The 18915-nt window shown below is 44.1% G+C and overlaps 1 protein-coding gene across 2 annotated transcripts in view; it reads left to right on the top strand.

The window, feature by feature from the left end:
- COPS8 (COP9 signalosome subunit 8) overlaps window positions 1-18915 on the top strand; it is a 54132-nt gene extending 35217 nt beyond the window's left edge. For both annotated transcript variants that reach the window (XM_010597601.3, XM_003417901.4), the window contains one exon: window positions 1-18915. This exon is cut by the window's left edge and continues 21559 nt beyond it. The gene's annotated coding sequence lies outside the window, so the exon portion shown is untranslated.

The following is an 18915-nucleotide window of genomic DNA, read 5'->3' as shown; positions in this document are numbered from 1 at the left end:
CATGTGATTGTCATGTAGGAGTGTGTGTGTGTGCATGTGTGTGAGAGTGTATGAGAGTGTGAGTGTGAGGGCTGTGTGTGATTGTCATGTAGGAGTGTGTGTGCATGTGTGTGAGTATGAGAGTGTGAGTGTGAGGGCTGTGTGTGATTGTGTAGGAGTGTGTGTGAGAGTTTGTGTGGACAGTCTGTGAGTGTGAATGTGTGAGTCTGTGTGTGTGTGTGTGAGGCCTGTGTGTGATTGTTGTATAGGAGTGTGTGTCTGTGGACAGTCTGAGTGTGAATGTGTGAGTCTGTGTGTGTGTGTGTGAGGCCTGTGTGTGATTGTTGTGTAGGAGTGTGTGAGTCTGTGTGGACAGCGTGTGTGTGTGTGTGAATGTGAGTCTCTGTGTGTGTGTGTGTGTGTGTGTGTGTGAGGCCTGCATGTGATTGTTGTATAGGAGTGTGTGAGTCTGTGTGGACAGTCTGTGTGAGTGTGAATGTGTGAGAGTCTGTGTGGACAGCCTGTGTGTGTGTGTGTGTGTGTGAGGCCTGTGTGTGATTGTTGTGTAGGAGTGTGTGTGAGAGTCTGTGTGGACAGCCTGTGTGTATGAGTGTGAATGTGTGAGTCTGTGTGTGTGTGTGAGGCCTGCGTGTGATTGTTGTATAGGAGTGTGTGTGAAAGTCTTTATGGACAGTCTGTGTGAGTGTGAATTGCGTGAGTGCAAGTGCACACACATGTGTCTTTCCTCTCCCCTCCCCCTCCCCCTTCCCCAAATTTGCTTCCTCCAATAAGGGCTCTGAAACAAGGCTTTTTCAGCCAGGGCCGACTGACGTCAGCTCCATGAAATCAGCTGTCATCTTGGCCCCATCAACCACCTTCCACCCTCACCCCACCCAAACCCCTGCCGCCTCTGCCGGCCTGGTCTGAGTGGGTTGTGAGACCACAAAGCCTTCTTTTTCAATGTACCACACCTGTTTGCTTATTTGGGGGTTATTCCGTGTTAATTCAGGGATGTTTATAAAGGTCGCATGTTCTATTTTCAGTCAGGTGAAGCTGGGCTCTGGGTTTTGCCCGGTTCATGAGGAGAAATAAAATCCCACACAGCAACAGGACATCTCACTGTTTTTCTGCTGTTTCTTCTCCCCTGGGGCAAGATGCGTAGGTGGGCACACCACGAGAAGATGGGCAGTGACTAGAAGTCCAGGCACCTACAACAGGAGAGAAGTGCTGAGGCAAAGGCCTTAAGGAATCTGCTATCATTTACTCCTCAGGAGACTCCCGTGGATGAGGTACTATTTTACAGTCTAGAAGAATCGCACCTCAGAGACATCAGGAATTTGACCCCACACAGCTGGAAAATGCGCAGCCAGGGTTCTGAGCTCCTTCTGTCTGATTCTAGCCTGTCCTTCATCCTCAATATCTTGTGTGGCCTGAAACATTTTGTAAAGGTATTAAGAAAACAAAACTTTATATTTTTAGTATATGTTACAGAAAAGTAATCTTTAGAGCTGGGGTGGAGCCTGTAGGTTACCCAGCAAAGTAGCCTTGGAAAATGGAAGCAATTATGTGAAGAGTTTGACCTTGAGTCCTAACCTTGCTGGGGTTAGCTGCCACTCAGCAGGAAAGCAGCCCCTTGTTTCCAGGCAAATACACGGAGATGTTGTGGTTGTCAGAAATACACTTTATTTTGTCCAAAGCCTTTAATTTCTCTTTTGCCCTAAATCACAGGGGTCCCTAGGCGATGCAAACAGTTAAGCCCTCAGATACTACCCAAAAGGCTGGCGGTTCAAACCCACCCAGATGCACCTCAAGAGAAAGACCTGGCAATCTGCTTCGGAAAGGTCACAGCCATGAAAACCCTACGGAGTGCAGTTCGACTCTGGACACACAGGGTTGCCATGAGTCGGAATTGATGGCAACTGGTTTTTATTGCCCTAAATCAGTGGTTTTTAACTGGAGGCAATTTTGCCAAATGGAACATTTGGCAATGTTGGAGATACTTTGTCACAGCTGGGGAGGGGAGAGACTACTGCCCTCTAGGGGTGGAGGCCAAGGATGCTGCTGAGTATCCTGCAAGGAACAGGACCACCCTGTGACAGAGAATTACCTGGCCCAAAATGTCAGCAGTGCTGAGGTTAAGAAACCCTGCCATAAAAAACAATAACAACAATCAAAGATGAAACAATAGCATTTCCCTCTTCCGCTCTGGGATTCCTAAAAAATAGCATAGGATGGGGTCTCCTCTCGCAGACTGACACGTGCCGTGGTGGTCTCCAGCCAGCTGGGGGCACTGAGCCTTTATCCCCCTTTGTCAGTTGACTTGGGAGGGGCAACCCTCAGCAAGGACTGACAGAACAGAACTCCCGGCCCCTCAAAAGAGCCACCCTCCCCGCCTCTCTCTGCCTGTAGTTATCGAAGACTGAGGTTGCCCCCGACTGGGGCTGCAGCAGGCCTGGAATTCATTTCCCATGAACTGAACCCCCGCATCTGTAACCTCCTCTGCAAGCTACTTGACTCCATTCTGTTCTGGTACCATTTCTTACTGACAGTCATCAGGGATTGTGGAAGTTGAGTGGTGCCTTTTTCTAGCTCCCAGGATGATGGAGAATTTGCCCATTATCCTGTTAGGTCTCTTTGTGGGGATTTGGTAGAGTAATGGTTATAAAAAATACTAAAGTTTGGGATGTCGTCTAGAACCAGAAGCTTTTATGGAAGGTCCCTGATGGAAGTCATCTGTCATCACCAAACAGTAAAAGCAGAGAGGAGGGATTGTGTGTGACTGAACTTGATATCTAGGCTTCTGACTATTGCTTCATTTTATGATAAAGCCCACAGCCAATTGGAGAGCCTACCTTATTAGCTAGGGCTTTGAACCAGTTCATTCCAGTTTGAACCCTTGCTGAGAATCTGCATCTCCACCCCAGATAAACTGAATCAGGACCTACAGTTTACCAAGATCCCCAGGTGATTCCTTTATGTATAATACATTTTGAGAACCACCGCTCTGCTAGTGTTTGTCAGACTTGGTGCCTAACCAGCAGCATTACCCAGGAACCTGTTCAAAATGCAAATTCTTAGCAGGGGTTCGAACTGGAACAAACCATTGGAAGCCCTGTTGTTAGCCCATTCTCAGATCATCAGCAATTTACATGGCACTCCAGTGTTCCAGCGACGCCCTTAGCTAATTATCCAAAGCTGGCCTTCAGCTAGGAGAGCAGATTGGCCTGTGTCTGAACTCAGCTGCAGGAAGTCAAAGGCATGCCTCTGAAAAGTGCCTTGATGACATAAATACTTCTGTGGGGTTCTCGATCTTTGCTAAGTGTTCCTGTAAATGCTAGTTTCAGTTCTGTTTTAAACAGGACAGTCCATCAGGGATTCGTATAATTAGTGCAGCATGACCTCCCTCTAGCCCAGCACAGTTGATTTTGGATAACTATTAGGTCTGTTGCTCACCACTAAAATACAGCCACTTCCTCAGCTAGTTTTACTTCCAAGACTTTTCAGTAAACTACGTTTACTTAAAAAGTAAAGATGTAACTTGGAGGACTAAGGTGTGCTGGACTCAAGTCATGGTTTTTTCAGTTGCCTCATGTGCGTGTGAAAGTTGGACAATGAATAAGAAAGACCAAAGAAGAATTGATGCCTTTGAATTACGGTGTTGGTGAAGAACACTGAATATACCATGGACTGCAAGAAAAACGAACAAGTCTGTCTCAGAAGAAGCACAACCAGAATGCTCATTAACAGTGAGGGTGGTGGGGCTTCATCTCACATATTTAGGACATGGTATCAGGAGGGATCGGTCCCTAGAGAAGGACATCATGCCTGGTAAAGTGAAGGTCAGCGAAAAAGAGGAAGGCCCTCAACGAGATGGATTGACACATTGGCTGCCGCAGTGGGCTCAAACACAGCAACGATTGTGAGGATGGTGGACCAGGCAGGGTTTCATTCTGTGGTACATAGGCTCACTGTGAGTTGGAACTGCCTCAACCGCGCCTAACAACAACATGTTGTTGTTCATTTTAAAGGAAGAGACCAAGCCGTGTGACCTGACAAAAGGCTCAGTATTATTAAGACGGTCAGTTTTTTCCTAAAGTGAGTAATAAATCAAATGCAATGTAATCAAAGTCCCAGTGACACATTTTGAAACTTTATAAAAATACACTAAAATTGATCTGTAAAAGGTGAACAAATGTATTCAAGGAAATATTATTTTTTAAAGGAGACATTGGCACTCAAATGCGGCAATTATATCAAATGTATCAGGAATCAAACATTGTGATGCTGGTGTGCACGTGTGCGCGTGCGCGCGCACACACACACGACAAAAAGCATAGAAAACCCAGAATCAAATGTTTTGTGCATGATAGCAATGATAGCTGAAATGGGTGGTAAAAAGATGGATGATTCAATAAAGAGTTGTTCCCTACTTAAGTATAAAATAATCAGAGCAAATGTGTTAAAGATTTGAAGATACGGATTAACCCCTGGTGAACGTGCCAAGAATAACGGCTCAGACACTGCTGATGGGAGTCTTAATCGATAGCATTTTCTGAAAGGCAATGGACAACCTAAACAAAAAAAATGCATTTTTTAAAATGCAGCAATGCCACTTTGAAGATCATCCAAACAGAAGGAGAGAGATGTGCACATATTTATAAGCAAGGAATGGTCATTTCATACTATTTGTTATAGCAGGAAAATTTGCCCATAATTTAAATGTTCAACAACAGGGAGTCAGCGAAACAGATTTTGTTAGCCTCTGCGATGGAATAATACACAGCCATTTGAGACTGATGAAGTGCGAAATGATTCACGAGAGGGTTGCCGTGGCGGTCTCTGGGGTGGTAATACGTGCGATTTCTATTTTCTTTTTATTATTGCGATGAAAATATACACAAGAAAACACTCACCAAGTCAGCCACTTCTACGCATGTAACTCAGGGCCATTGATTACATCCTCCGTGTGGTGCCGCCTTCGTCGTCTCCTTTTCCAGCGGATATATCCACCACCGTTCACGGAAACTCGGTGCCCCCTCAGCAAATCCATTTTCTTTTTTGTGCTGTTCTGTGCTTTTGAAATAGTGCACAGTGAACATTCATTCATTGTCTCTATAATCAGAAAAGTAGTCTTTTTAGGGTAGAAAAAGAACCATATTTGGAGGTAGATAAAGGATTAAGTTATCGAGGCAGAAAAAGAAAGCTAGTGAAGAAATTTCCGAAATGAAGGACACAGTTCATCACTTTTATAGGTGAAGATAACTTCGAATTTGTGTGCATGTGCTTTTTTTTTTTTTTTTTTTAAATAAAGTTAAAAGGAAACAAATTCCTTCTTAGTTGAGCACGTGAAAGGTCTTGGCTGCCAGAGAAACCAGCCATTTGCCAAGGTGCAGGCCACCACAGCCCACTGAGGACATGAGGCTTGCTTAAGGTAAACGCCCAGAACGCGTGTGTTACAAAAGCCTGTCTCTTCAGACAGGGATAAGAACAAAGGGAAACAACCAGTCTCGTAGGCGGTAGCCTTGAGAGTAATCATTCTGTATCTTTGTTGTGTTTTGATGTAATACATCTGCCATAAATAATCTGTGGAAAAACAAGCCTATCAGGAACAAGGGGAGAAGAAGCCAGCTTAGACGTCGTATTTGGGGACAGCGCCAGTTATGTGTACCCACCATTTCTTTTCCTTTTGTCCCCCCTTCTTCTTGGCTTTTTATTTGGAAATAATTCCAGACTTAAATAATTGTTGTTTTGTTGTGTGCCATTGAGTCAATTCCAACTCATCTGAACCCAGTATTCTACTCCGTCTTATAAGACAGAGTAGAACGGCACCATTGGATTTCCAAGGAGCGGCTGATAGATTTGAACTGCTGACCTTTGGTTAGCAGCTGCAGCTCTTAACCACTGCACCGTCAGGGCTCCAAGACTTACAATACACATGCAAAAATAGTTTAAAATGTTTAGTGTACTCTCCCTCCAGCTTCTTCAAATGTTAATATCTAAAATAACCATAGTACAATCATCAACTTCAGGATATTAACATAGATATAATACCGTTAACTAACCTATAGACCTTATTCAGATATCACCAACTGCCCTACAAATGTCCTGTTTCTGGTCAAGGATCCAATCCACGATCCCACATTTCACTCAGTCATCAAACTCCCTAGTTTCCTCCTATCTGGGAAAGTGCCTTAATCTTTCTTTGTCTTTCGTGACCTTGACACAAAGGAAGAATTTGTGGATGATTTGGATTTCTCTGATGTTTTCTCGCCATGAGATTGAGGTTACACATTTTTTCCAAGGACACCACGGAAGCAATGCTGTGCCATTCTCAACACATCTTTTCAGAGGTACACAAGGTCAGTACATCTTATTACCAGTGATGGTAACTTCGGTTACTGGTTAATGAGGTGTCCACCAGATTTCTTCACTGTGAAGTTACTATTTTTCCCTCTGTAATTAACAAGTACTATGTGCCATGCCGGAAACCCTGATGGCATAGTAGTTAAGAATTTGGCTGCTAACCAAAAGGTCAGCAGTTCAAATCCACCAGATGCTCCTTGGAAAGCTTATAGGGTAGTTCTGCTCTGTCCCTTAGGGTCGCTGTGAGTTGAAATCAACTCGACAACAATGGGTATATATTCTGCCACAACCTTTCTGTCAGTCTGTCATACTGTAGTGGCTTGTGTGTTGCTGTGATGCTGGATGCCATGCCACCAATATTTCAAATGCCAGCGGGGTCACCTGTGGTGAACAAGTCTCAGTGGAGCTTCCAGATTAAACAAACTAGGAAGAACGGTCTGGCGATCTACTTTCAAAAATTAGCCAGTGAAAACTCTGTGGACCACAACAGAACGCCGTCTGAAATAGTGCTGGAAGATGAGCCCCCTACATTGGAAGACACACAAAATATGCAGTGGCTGCAAAAATAATGGACTCAAGCACATCAGTGATCATGAAGATGGCACATGACCCGGCAGCATTTTGTTCCATCGTGCATGGAGTCGCCATGAGTCGGAGTTCACTCAGCGGCAGCTAACAGCAATAACATGTATTATGCAGTATGGGAATAACCTGTTTCTCAGCAAACTTTCACTCACTAATTTTAGCACGCGTTAATGATCCTTGCCTGCAGCCAAATAATGACGTCCTATTCCCATAATTTCCTTCTAGATTTATTAGCTGGAATTCTACCGTAAAGAAGAGCTATCCTTTTGCTCCTATTTATTTATTGAAGTATTTATTTGTACTAGTATGGACTCACGGGTATTTATTTTCCTTTATGAGTTGTAATCCACTATTTTCATGGATTATAACCCATTACTACCCTGGGTAGTTCCGCCATTCATCCCAGACTTAGTCAGTGTGAGATCCTTCCTAATTGGCTCTCTTTTTGGCATGATCCAAAAGTTTGGCACGACCCACACAAAAGTTTCCTGGCTCCTCTTGTACTTCCCATGTCCCAGCCCTGGTGTCAGCTATTTCTCCAAGGAACCCTGGTTCCTTTAACTGGAGAGTGTTACGTAGAAACCAAGATACAGGCACCAGGTGTGCTCACTGCTACTGGGGTGTCACTGCTTCTCAGTTATCTGTAACAGGGTTGGGTTCACTTGTCACTGTTTGTATTCTATTTTGGGTTCCCCCCACATCCTGTGTGTGAAAAAAGATGAGCTGTTCACAGGTTCCTTTCCTGTGTTTTACCTCTACCCACTGGAAGCCAGATTGCTTCTAAGTACCTCCTTAGCCATCTTTTTTTCCTTTCTTGCAATACACGTTACTGTATGTCAAGAGCACGGAATAAGTCTGACTAATCTGAAAATGGCTCCTAAGGGAGCTGCATGGGGGTTTCGCTCTTAGAGCCGGCTGGCTGGCCTCGTCGGTTGATCTCAGGTCAAGTTTTGAGAGCCCAGCAAACGGCTCATTTACCTTTATGCTTGTAGTTTAGCTCTTAGGAAGGAAAAAAAATTAGTAATGCTGATGAGAAAATCATGAGTCAGTTAAGGAATTTCAAATAACACTTCAGCCTTAGTTTTTCCCCGGATTTGTTTCCAGTCACCTGAATGAAATACTGTAAACTTCTGGACTGGGAAGGAGATTTTCTGTTGAAGTATGTGGATAGGTATCCCTGTCCATATATGCATTATGTTGTGTATGGAGTTGTTTTTAATCAGCAAAAGTTTTGTTTTTCCCCTGTGCTTAAGTGAGGCTGTCCACAGCTAGAAAGGGTGTGAGAAAATAAGCATTCTCAAACACTGTTGGAGGGAATATACATCATTTCAAAATTTTCGAAAGAAATTTTGCAGTACATTTCATGAGACTGAAAAATGTTTGTATCCTTTTACTCATTAATTTTCTCTCTGGGAATCTATTCTAAGGACTAAACCAAAATATGTAAAATATTAGGCAGGGTTTTATTTCAACAATTTTATAATAGTAAACTTGCAAAAAATTCTGAAATATTCAATCATTTAAAAAAAAAAAATCAAACCTGTTGCCATCGAGTTGATTCAGACTGATAGAGAGCCTATAAGAAAGAGAACTGCCCCCATAGGTTTTCCAAGGAGTGGCTACTGGATTCCAAAAGCCAACCTTTTGGTTAGCAGCCCTAGCTCTTAAACCCAGTGCCACCAGGGCTCCACATTCAGTCATAGGAAAAGTTAAAAATTATTGCAGATATATGCGATAACAATACTGTAGAGCCACTAAGCAGCTTTCCAATAAATTATATAGAAACTGCTTATGATGTAATATTAAGTTTACAAAAGGAGATTTGTCCAAAATGATCATATCAAGTCCTGCACTGAGCCTAACTCCATGAACCAGAGAACTACTGAAGCCAGACCACTATACCCTTCTGCACTGGCTCTGGTGGTGACGGCGGTGTCTTGTGAGGTTGAGAAGACCATAGTGTGGGGGAAACACAATGATTAGGCCAATAGGGCGTGACCATATGGATCAGGGTCCAGCCTCAGGTCATAAATCAGAAAAGAGTAGACTGTCCATTGTAGGGACCGAGCCTGAGACTCTGACTTCATTTCCATGGAGACTTCACGAAGCAGACCATGGCCCCCCAGAAGGTCACTCCAGTTTCCTAGAGACTTACTTGCTGTTCCATAAATGCTGTATCATGACCTTTGGGTTTCCTGCCATGTAGCTTCCAGGGGATTTAGGTGGGAGGAGACCAGACTAAGTGATCCTTGCTGGAAATTTGGGGCTACTGCCCTCCCCAAGGCCAAGACCATTGACTCATGTTCCCACAGGCCATCTTTTCCTTGGCTGGAGGGAACTGCTGCTGGCTAGTTGCCTTAGCTGTGGGTGGGAAAATTGCATTTCCAGGACATAGAATACTCAGTACTGTTCATTATATACCCTCTCTAACCACAATGAAAAGGCAAAAATCATCTAGGGAGCTAGAGTTTCCAACCGTGGGCGCACACCCAACCTCTTGCCTCTGTTTCTTCCTGTTCTCCTGAGAGAACAGCTGCTTTGTGGCCAAGTGGCAAAAAGGTGTCATGTCAGAGAGGCCTGGGGCAGGGGCTGCTCCCTGCCTCCAATCTCCCCAGTGTTGGGCTGCCGGAAGTTCTGCTCTCTATGCTGAATTAACTCTCTCTGCAGAGGAGGTACTTTTACAGTTAAAAAATCTTCAATCTGTGGTTTCAGATGGCAATTAAAGCCCATAAAGTGAATTTTTCTCTCCTCCAAATTCTCATGATTGAGCAATGCTAAGAATAGTGCTAAGAACTGAATTAGCACTGGAAAACAGAATAGGTTGAGATCCACAGGCAGGAAACTTTGTGAAACGTCTTCAACATACTGAGAAGATGGATGGGATTGAGAGAAGGATGTCCTCGCTGGACATATCTCGCGTGCATTGGAAATCTGTTCCTGGGAAGGAAGTGGAGGGAGTCTTTGGCAGGGGCCCTAAAGAGCCGCAAGCTCAAAAATGCTAAGGTCTTGCAGGTGAGGCGCTGTGGGACAATTTCAGCAGATGCGGCAAAGTCAGCAGCTGGGTGGGCTGAGGCCATGGTGTGCTCTGCCAGTCCCAACCTACATTGGCTGTGACACAAATCACCAGCAGGAGACACTGAGAGCCGCCATGGTGATGCCTACTGCTTGTTAGCCTCCAGCAGAAGCTCCCTTCTTCTTCTTACAGATGATTGGGTCTTTGGGGGGTACAAATACCCCCAAAGTCAGAGCAAGAGTCTCTGGAGATGGACAAGCAGTGGGACAGCTAGTGGACAGGGAACATGGGGGAGTCGGCAGGGAGAAACTTAACCAGAAGCTCATGAGCGGGTCGCTTGGATAGTCCTTCATCTATACCCTGAGATGGGCCAGATTTGGGTGAGAAGGCAGGCAGTGGGAAAGCCTGTCTATGGTTGTTACTGTTATGTGTCAACTTGGCTAGGCCATGATTCTCAGCAGTTTGGCAGACATTATGCAATCATCTTCCATTTTGTGATCTGGTGTGAGCAGCCAATCAGTTGGAGGGTAAGTTCCCTTGGGGGTGAGGCCCGCGTCCAGTATGTAAGCACTCTCTCTCTCAACCCTGTGTCCGTTTCATCATCCTCGGACCCTCAGTTCTTGGGCTGTAAGTCAGCAGTCTGCCACCTGACCTGCCAATTTTGGGTCGTCAGCCCCTGCGACCACATGAGTTAGGAGGTCTCCAGCCTGCTGCCTGACCCATGGATTTGGGACTTGCCAGCCTCCACAATTGATAAATCCTTGTGATAAATCCCTCTCTATGTATTTAAATGTACGCTTCACTGGCTTTGCTCCTCTAGAGAACGCAGCCTAGGGTACCGCCTTTTGTGGTCGTGAAGATCATCTCAGACGTGGCCTCGGGGACAGATATATGGCTCCTGTAGTTGTGTGACACTTGGGCTTCAGTTTCCTCATCTGTAAAATCGTCCTAATATCAGCACCTACTACGCAGGATTTTTGTGAGGATTATTATGAGATAAAAATGCTGAAATGAAACTCTGCCTAACGTTTTCCATATTTTGGTGTGGTGCTTTCGGGAAGGCTGCTCTGCGTTATTCACCCTGGACTTGGTGCTGGCCCTGACAGCTCAGACAGAGGAGTTGGGATGGTGAATTTTATGTGTCAACTTGGCTGGGTTGCAGTGCCCAGTTGTTTGGTCTAGACGTTGTGAAGATATTCACATCTGATTAGCATTTAAATCAGCTGGCCTTAAGTAGAGAAGATTACCCTCCATAATGTGGGTAGGCCTCATCCAATCAGTTGAGGGTCTTAAGAGCAAAAAACTGAGGTTTCCCAAAGGAGAAGGATTCTGCCTCAAGACTGGAAATAGACATCCTGCCAGAATTTCCAGTCTACCACCTGCTCTACAGGTTTCAGACACAAGACTGCCAGAGTTTCCAGCCTGCTGCCTGAGCTATGGATTTTAGACTTGCCTGTCGCCCCAGTCGCATGGGGCAATTCTTTAAAATAAATCTCTCTCTGCCCCTCCCCTCCCCTCCCTTCTCCTCCCCTCCCCTTACCTCTTCTCTTGTGTCTCCTCTCCCCTCCTCCTCTGTCTGTGTATATATCCTATATATTCCATATATCTTCTTGGTTCTGTCTCTCTGGAGAACCCTGACTAAGACATAGGTGGATGCTGAGATAGTATTTGTTTAGTTTACTGTTATCATTTGTTTTGGTTATCTGATTCTGCAGAGCAATAATAAATCATGTAGTACTTCACACGCTTTCTTGTGAGTCAGGAATGCAGGAGCAGCTTGGCCGAGTGGTTCTGGCTCACCTTTCCCCTGCGGTTGCAGTCAGGTGTTAGCCAGGGCTGCATCATCTGAAGGTTGGACTGAGGCAGCAGGGTCCACATCCCAGGTGGCTCATTCTCATGGCTGACAAATTGTGCTGACTGTTGGCAGAAGGCCTCATTCCTCTCCATGTGGCTTGAGCTTCCTCATGTAATGGTGTCTTAATTCCAAAGGTGAGCATACAGAGTGAGAGAGAGAGAGGGAGGAGGAAGCTCTATCATTTTTATGACTTAGCTTCAGAAGTCACATATTACCAAACTTCTTCCATACTCCACTGGTCAGGGAAGTGAGACACCCCTGCTCAAATCTGAGTGTAGGGAACTAGACCCCACCTCGCGTTGGCAGGGATCTCAATCAAACTGTAAGGAGAGTTTGTGGAATGGGATAAGTATAGATAAATATGTAAGTATATGTCTTTGGAAAATACTATCTACCACGTTATTGTTCTTTTTATTAGAAAAAATGAGAGAGAAGCTTCACAGCCTATTTTCTGTCAATGATTACTGGTGGTCAGAAGCCGGTCTTGTCTTCCTTATGTGTGAACAGAAGTGGACTTTTTTTTTTGCCAAGCTCCTACTTTGATAGAGGCTGTCTGGGGGAAAAAATAAAATAAAATAAATGAAAATTTTGGCTGGGTTAGTGAAATAGCATGAAAACCAGAGCACCAAAGAACAACTCGAGATTTCATCGAATTTATGTTACATTGCAAAATTCCTTGCACTTAAAAAAGCCTGGCTGCTGGAGTCGGTGATGTAGCTGCCCATGATCTCCAGCTTTGAGGAGGAGAGATGGAAGCAGAGACTCCAAGGAATGTCCTCAGGGAATCTCTCTCACCCGGATTTGTGGTCTCCACACTGCTTAGCCCTGACCCCGTTGAGCCCCTTTTCTCTCAACATATGAATTTGCTTTCTTCCCTCTTCCCAGAGAAAATAGAAACCAGCATAGGTGCTCCCCCAATTTTGCACCATCAAGTCTGCGTTCCCACTCATGTCTTTCCTTTATGATGGAGAAGCAGCCAGCCTTTTCCCGCCTGCTTGGTATCCTGTTCCCAGTCTGAGTCCCACCCTCTCCTGTATCTTTGCCATTTTGCTTCTATTGTCTACTTTTCATTAGCATGCACAAAGCCACCTCCACCAACAACACACAACCCTTTGTGTGCACTACACCCCCTGCCTGCTCTCATCATCCCACAGCTACCATCCCATCTTCTCCCTGCCTTCCCAGATAAACTCCTCTAACAATTGTCCTCAGCCACTGTCCCCATCTTCCCAGGTCTCTCTCCCTCCTCAGTCCACTTCAGTCTGGTTTCTACCTTTGCATTTATCATGTGGAGTTGATATTTTTTTCCATCAATTTTTGAATTTGATTTGAGTTTACGTTTATATTCACAGGCATTAAAAGGTAATGGGTGGGGGAAAACCACATTTAAATAGGATTTTACTCTATTCAACATGCATAAGATTGACCTCCAGTTTTACGTTTTCTCTGAAACATTCCAGTTACATGCAAGAAGCCAGAGAAAGCCAAACACTGACTGGGCTTATTCTAGTTTCAAAATGGACCATCAGGGAGCTGTCTGTTTTCAGTTTCCTCATAGCAACCCGAGTCTGACTTCTGAAACAGAGTCCCCACTTGGCTTTTCTCCTAGGTTAAACCTCTTGGGTGCTGTTCACATCTTCCTATTAATGGGAAAGTCCTGAAGACAGAGCCATGTGGCCCTAATTTCTCTTTAGAATATACGTGTTGTCCCTACCCTCCGTGTCCTTGTCTATCCCACAGAGCCATGCCAGGAGGGGTGAGAGACAGTGTTGTCTGGGGGAGAATCTCACCAGTCATATGCTTTCTAGGTGGAAAAAATACTCAAACATATTGCAGTTTTTATTGTTTTCCTTCTGGAACCTGCCAGCTCTCGATACTAGAGGACTCTTTGAAAACTGAATAACTCATAAGACCATTTTGCAAGATCTCAGAAAAAACACACCAGAAACAGAAGGTTCGTGTTTTTCTCAGTTAACACAGACTTTACAATTAAGGCAAGAAGCTTGGCAAGACCCCATTTGTGTTTTGCCAAACTCGAAACAGTTGGATTTCTATAGTTTTAGATGTGCTAGAAAGCCAGGAAAGGAGGAGGCTGCTAGTCTCCTTTTTTGTAGGGAACGCTGGTGGTTTCACTTTTGTCACATAAACGGGCAAAAGGGAGAGTCTTTGGAGACCAGGAGCCCTAGGCGCTTGTTAAATTTGGCAAGGTGTCTCAGAGAGGCCTGCAAAGTGTGTTCAGAGGTTTGGGGGCATGGTAGGGATAGGCAAGGGAACCACATTTGAAAGATACAAAGTGGTGGAAAGGGAGTCTCCTTTGGGAAGCCAGTGCTGCGTCCTCCTGTGCTGGAGGCAAGGCCAGCCCAGATGCTGCAGGACTCCTGTAACCAGGGTGAAGGGCAAGAGAATGAAAGGAGTGCTCAGCAGCACTGCACACGTGGGTAGGAGCTCAAGGACCCGGTTCATGGAGGCAACACCCAAACCTCTGGGCACCATTTGGCCACCAACTGCCACCTCTGTGTTGTCAGTTTTTAACTGTAGCAATTCTAATGGGTCTGTAGTGGTGTCTCATTGGGATTTTAATTATCAGTTCATTTCATTTGATGACTAATAGCACTGATGATGTTGAGCCCCTTTTCATGTGCTTATTGGCCATTCATGGTGGTGGTGTTGTTAGGTGCCGTCAAGTTGGTTCCAACTTATAGTGACCCTGTGTTCAACAGAAGAAGACACTGCCTGGTCCTGCACCATCTTCATAATTGTTGTTACGCGTGAGCCTATTGTTACAGCCACTGTGTCAATCCATCTCCTTGAGGGTCTTCTCTTTTTTGATGACCCATTTGTATGTCTTCATATATCTTCTTTTGTAAAGTGTCTATTCAGATTTTTGCCCCTTTATAAATTGAATTTTGTCCCACCAAAAATGCGTATCAACTTGGCTGGGCTGTGATTTCCAGTATTGTGTGATTGCCCAACATTTTGTCATCTGATGTGATTTTCCTGTTTGTTGTAAATCCTACCTTTATGATGTTAATGAGGCAGGATTAGAGGTTTAGATGTTAATGAGTGAAGACTCAGCCTATAAGATTAGGTTGTGTCTCAAGCCAATCTCTTTTGAGATATAAAAGAGAGGAGAGCAGAGAGACAAGGGGACCTCATACTGCCAAGAAATAAGAGCCAGGAGAATAGACTGTTCTTTCGACCTGGGGTCCCTGCGCTGAGAAGATCTTGACTGGGGAAGATGACAACAAGGAACTTCCCTCAGAGCCAACACAGAGAGAAAACTTTCCCCTGGAGCTGGCACCCTGAGTTCTAGCCTCCTAGACTGTGAGAGTATAAATTTCTCTTTGTTAAAGCCATGCACTTGTGATATTCCTATTACAGCAGCACTAGGTGACTAAGACAGCCCCTTTCTATAATGTTGTCTGTCTTCTGATTATGGAGTTACAAGACTTCTTTATATGTTCTGGAAATAAGTTCTCTGTCAAATATGCGTTTTGAGACTATTTTCTCCCAGTCTCTGATTTGCCTTTTTACTTTCTTAGAAGAGTCATTCAAAGAGCGCAAGTTTTCATTTTGATGAGTCCATTATTTAATCAATTTTCTTCTTTTTTAGGGTTAATGCTTTCTGGGTCCTGACTAAGAAATTCTGGTATACCTCGTGGTTATGAAGATGTTCTCTTATTTTTTCTTCTAGAAACTTTATAGTTTTATCCTTTATGATTGGGCCGATGATCCATTTGAAATTAATTTTCGTGTGTGTGGTGAAGTAAGAGTCAAGGTTAAATCCCGGCCCCCCCACCCCCACCCCAACGTGGATATCCAATTGTTCCCGGACCATTTGTTGAAAAAACCATGCTTTTCAAATTGAATTACCTTTGTCACATGTCACTTGACCATATGTGTGGGCATATTTCTGGACTCCTTATTTTGTTCTGATGATCTTTACATCTACTATCTGCTAATACCACTCTGTCTAGGTTCCTATAGCTGTGCAGAAGGTCTTGAAATCATGTACTTGGCATCTTCCAACCTTTTTTTTCTTTTTTTCCTTATTGTTTTGACTCTTCTTGGGTATCAAGTCATGTAAGGCATGCATCAGGGTTATATCCTTTCACCATACTTATTCAATCTGTATGCAGAGAAGATAATCTGAGAAGCTGGACTGTATGAAGAAGAACGGGGCATCAGCATTGGAGGAAGACTCATTAACAACCTTCACTATGCAGATAACACAACCTTGCTTGCTGAAAGTGAAGAGAACTTGAAGCCCTTACTGATGAAGATCAAAGACCACAGCCTTCAGTATGGATTACACCTCAACATAAAGAAAACAAAAGTCCTCACAACTGGACCAATGAGCAACATCATGATAAACGGAGAAAAGATTGAAGTTGTCAGGGATTTCATTTTACTTGGATCCACAATCAGCAGTCATGGAAGCAGCAGTCAAGAAATCAAATGATGCATTGCATTGGGCAAATCTGCTGCAAAAGACTTCTTTAGGGTGTTAAAAAGCAAAGATGTCACCTTGAAGACTAAGGTGTGCTTTACCCAAGCCATGGTATTTTCAATCGCCGCATATGCATGTGAAAGCTGGACAATGAATAAGGAAGACAGAAGCGTAACAGCGATTGTGAGGATGGCGCAGGACCAGGCAGTGTTTCGTTCTGTTGTACGTAGACATAGATTTAGTCGGGACGACTCAATGGCACCTAACAACAACAACAGGGTATTTGCATTTTCACATAAATTTTAGAATAAGCTTGTAAAATCCTATAAAAAAAAAACTTGCTGGAGTTTTCATTAAGGTTTTGTTGAATCCTTTGATCAATCTGGCAATCTGGGAAGAGATGACATTTAACAATGTTGAACTTGCCATTCGTGGGCATGCTGTATTTCTTCATGTAAGTTTTTTTTTTCTTTCTCAGCAATGTCTTGTAGTTTCCATACAAGTCTTATATGTATTTTTTTTAAATATATGGCTAAATATTTCATGTTTTGGGATGCTAATGTAAATGGTATTGTAAAATTTTCTTCTTCTGTTTTCATGTCTGGTATATAGAAATACAGTTGATATTTATTTATTGACCTGTATCCTGCAATCTGAGTCTCTGGGTGGTGCAAATGGTTAAGCGCTCAAATGTAACCCAAAGTTTGGTGGTTTGAGCCCATGCAGAGGCACCTTGGAAGAAAGGCCTGGCAATTTGCTTCCAAAAAGTCACAACCTTGAAAATCCCGTGGGATGCCATTCCACTTTGCACATGTGGCATCGCAATGAGTCAAAATCAACTTGACAGTGACTAGTTTGTTTGGGGGGTTTTTTTGGGCGGGGGGAGGGAGCGTACAATCTTACTAAATCCACTTGTTAGCTGTAGTGGCTTTTCTTGCAGATTCTCCAAGCTTTTCTAGGTACATAATCATGTCTTCTGTGAAAAAAATAGTTTAACTCCTTTCCTATCATACATATGTGTGTGTGTCTGTAATATGTTTGCATTATATATATACGTATATATATTCCTTCACCTGAATACACTGGTCAGATCCTCTGTTACAACATTGAATAGAAATGATGAGAGCAGAAATCCCCACCTTGTTTCTGATCTTAGAAAATGCCTCTGTGTACTGTTAGTATGGGAGCTATGCTGGCTCCCATACTATGCTGGGACCTTCCACATTGCCCTCTGGCCTTTTACAGGGAAGGTTGGTGACCCCTGGATTAGATGATGGGAAGTGTAACCAGAGCTTTGCTTAGAACTCACGTCATGGCGACTCTTTGCTTTCAGCTCTCACTTTGGTCTTTTCCTCAGGCCCGTTCGTATCTGTGCGGCCTGCAGTTCTGGCATGTCGGCACACGCAGTTTATATACACATTTGTGAGCCCTCCTGCAGACACCCATGGGACAGAGCTGGCGTGTCCAGCATCACTCAGCAAGAAGCCAGGGCCGTTGTGGGCCTCTATGTTCCTTCTTTACCAATAGCCACATTTAACCTCAGCGAGGAATACCGAATATTCTGTGGCCAAAAGAACAAACAACTCAGTCTTAGAAGACGTACAACCAGAATGCCCCCAGAAGTGAGGATGGCGACACTTCAGCTCACTTGCTTTGGACATGTCGTAAGGAAAGAACAATCAGTGGAGAAAGATACCATGTTTGGGAGAGGGTCAGTGAAAAAGAGAGAAACCCTCCATGCGATGGATTGACACGATGGCTACAACAATGGGCTCAAACATACCAAAATCACGAACATGGCATAGGACTGGGCAACGTTGCATTCTGTTACACGTAAGGTCTCTGTCATGGATTGAATTGTGTCCCCGCAAAATATGTGTCAGCCCGGTTAGGCCATGATTCCCAGTAGTGTGTGGTTGTCCTCCATTTTGTCATCTGATGTGTTATCAATCATTGAGGCAGGATTAGAGGCAGTCGTGTTAATGAGGAAGGACTCAGTCTATACGATCAAGTTGTGTCTTGAGTCAGTCGTCTTTTGAGATATAAAAAATACAAGCCAGCAGAGAAGAGAAGGACCTCATACCACCCTGAGAGGAGAGCTGGGAGTAGAGTGTGTCCTTTGGACCCTGGGTCCCTGCACTGAGAAGCTCCTAGACCAGGAGAAGACTCATGACAAAAACCTCCCCTGAAAGCCATCAAAAACAAAAAGCTCTCTCCTGGAACTAGCAACCTGAATTTGGACTTCTAGCCTCCTAAACTGTGAGAGAATGAATCTGTTTGTTAAAGCCACCCATTTGTGGTATTTCTGTGGTAGCAGTGCTAGGTAACTAAGACAGTCACTATGCTTCAGAGCCACCTCAATGGCTACTAACAACAATGTCAATGAGCTCCGGATACAATGGCAGGAGTTTTCCATCTTGTTTTGGGTGGCTGGGCCCCTAGAAACCGTGGTGTTCTTTGTGGTGCTGTTTGGTGTATCAATACAGTTCATGGTTCTATTGTATAAACCAGGGCTAATGTATCCAGCCCAGCATGAACCAGTACGTGTGTGTCGTATAAAATCATAGTCACGAGCAGTGATATGAACAAGAAAATACCATTGAAAGTCACCAAACATGCATGATTAGAAATGTGAGTTTTTATTATTAATAAAGCTGCTGAGACCTCTTA

Source organism: Loxodonta africana, chromosome 6 (genome assembly GCF_030014295.1).
Source record: "Loxodonta africana isolate mLoxAfr1 chromosome 6, mLoxAfr1.hap2, whole genome shotgun sequence".
Taxonomy (NCBI): Eukaryota; Metazoa; Chordata; class Mammalia; order Proboscidea; family Elephantidae; genus Loxodonta; species Loxodonta africana.
Note: the sequence above shows the minus strand (reverse complement) of the source record. Positions and strands in the feature narration are given on the sequence as shown.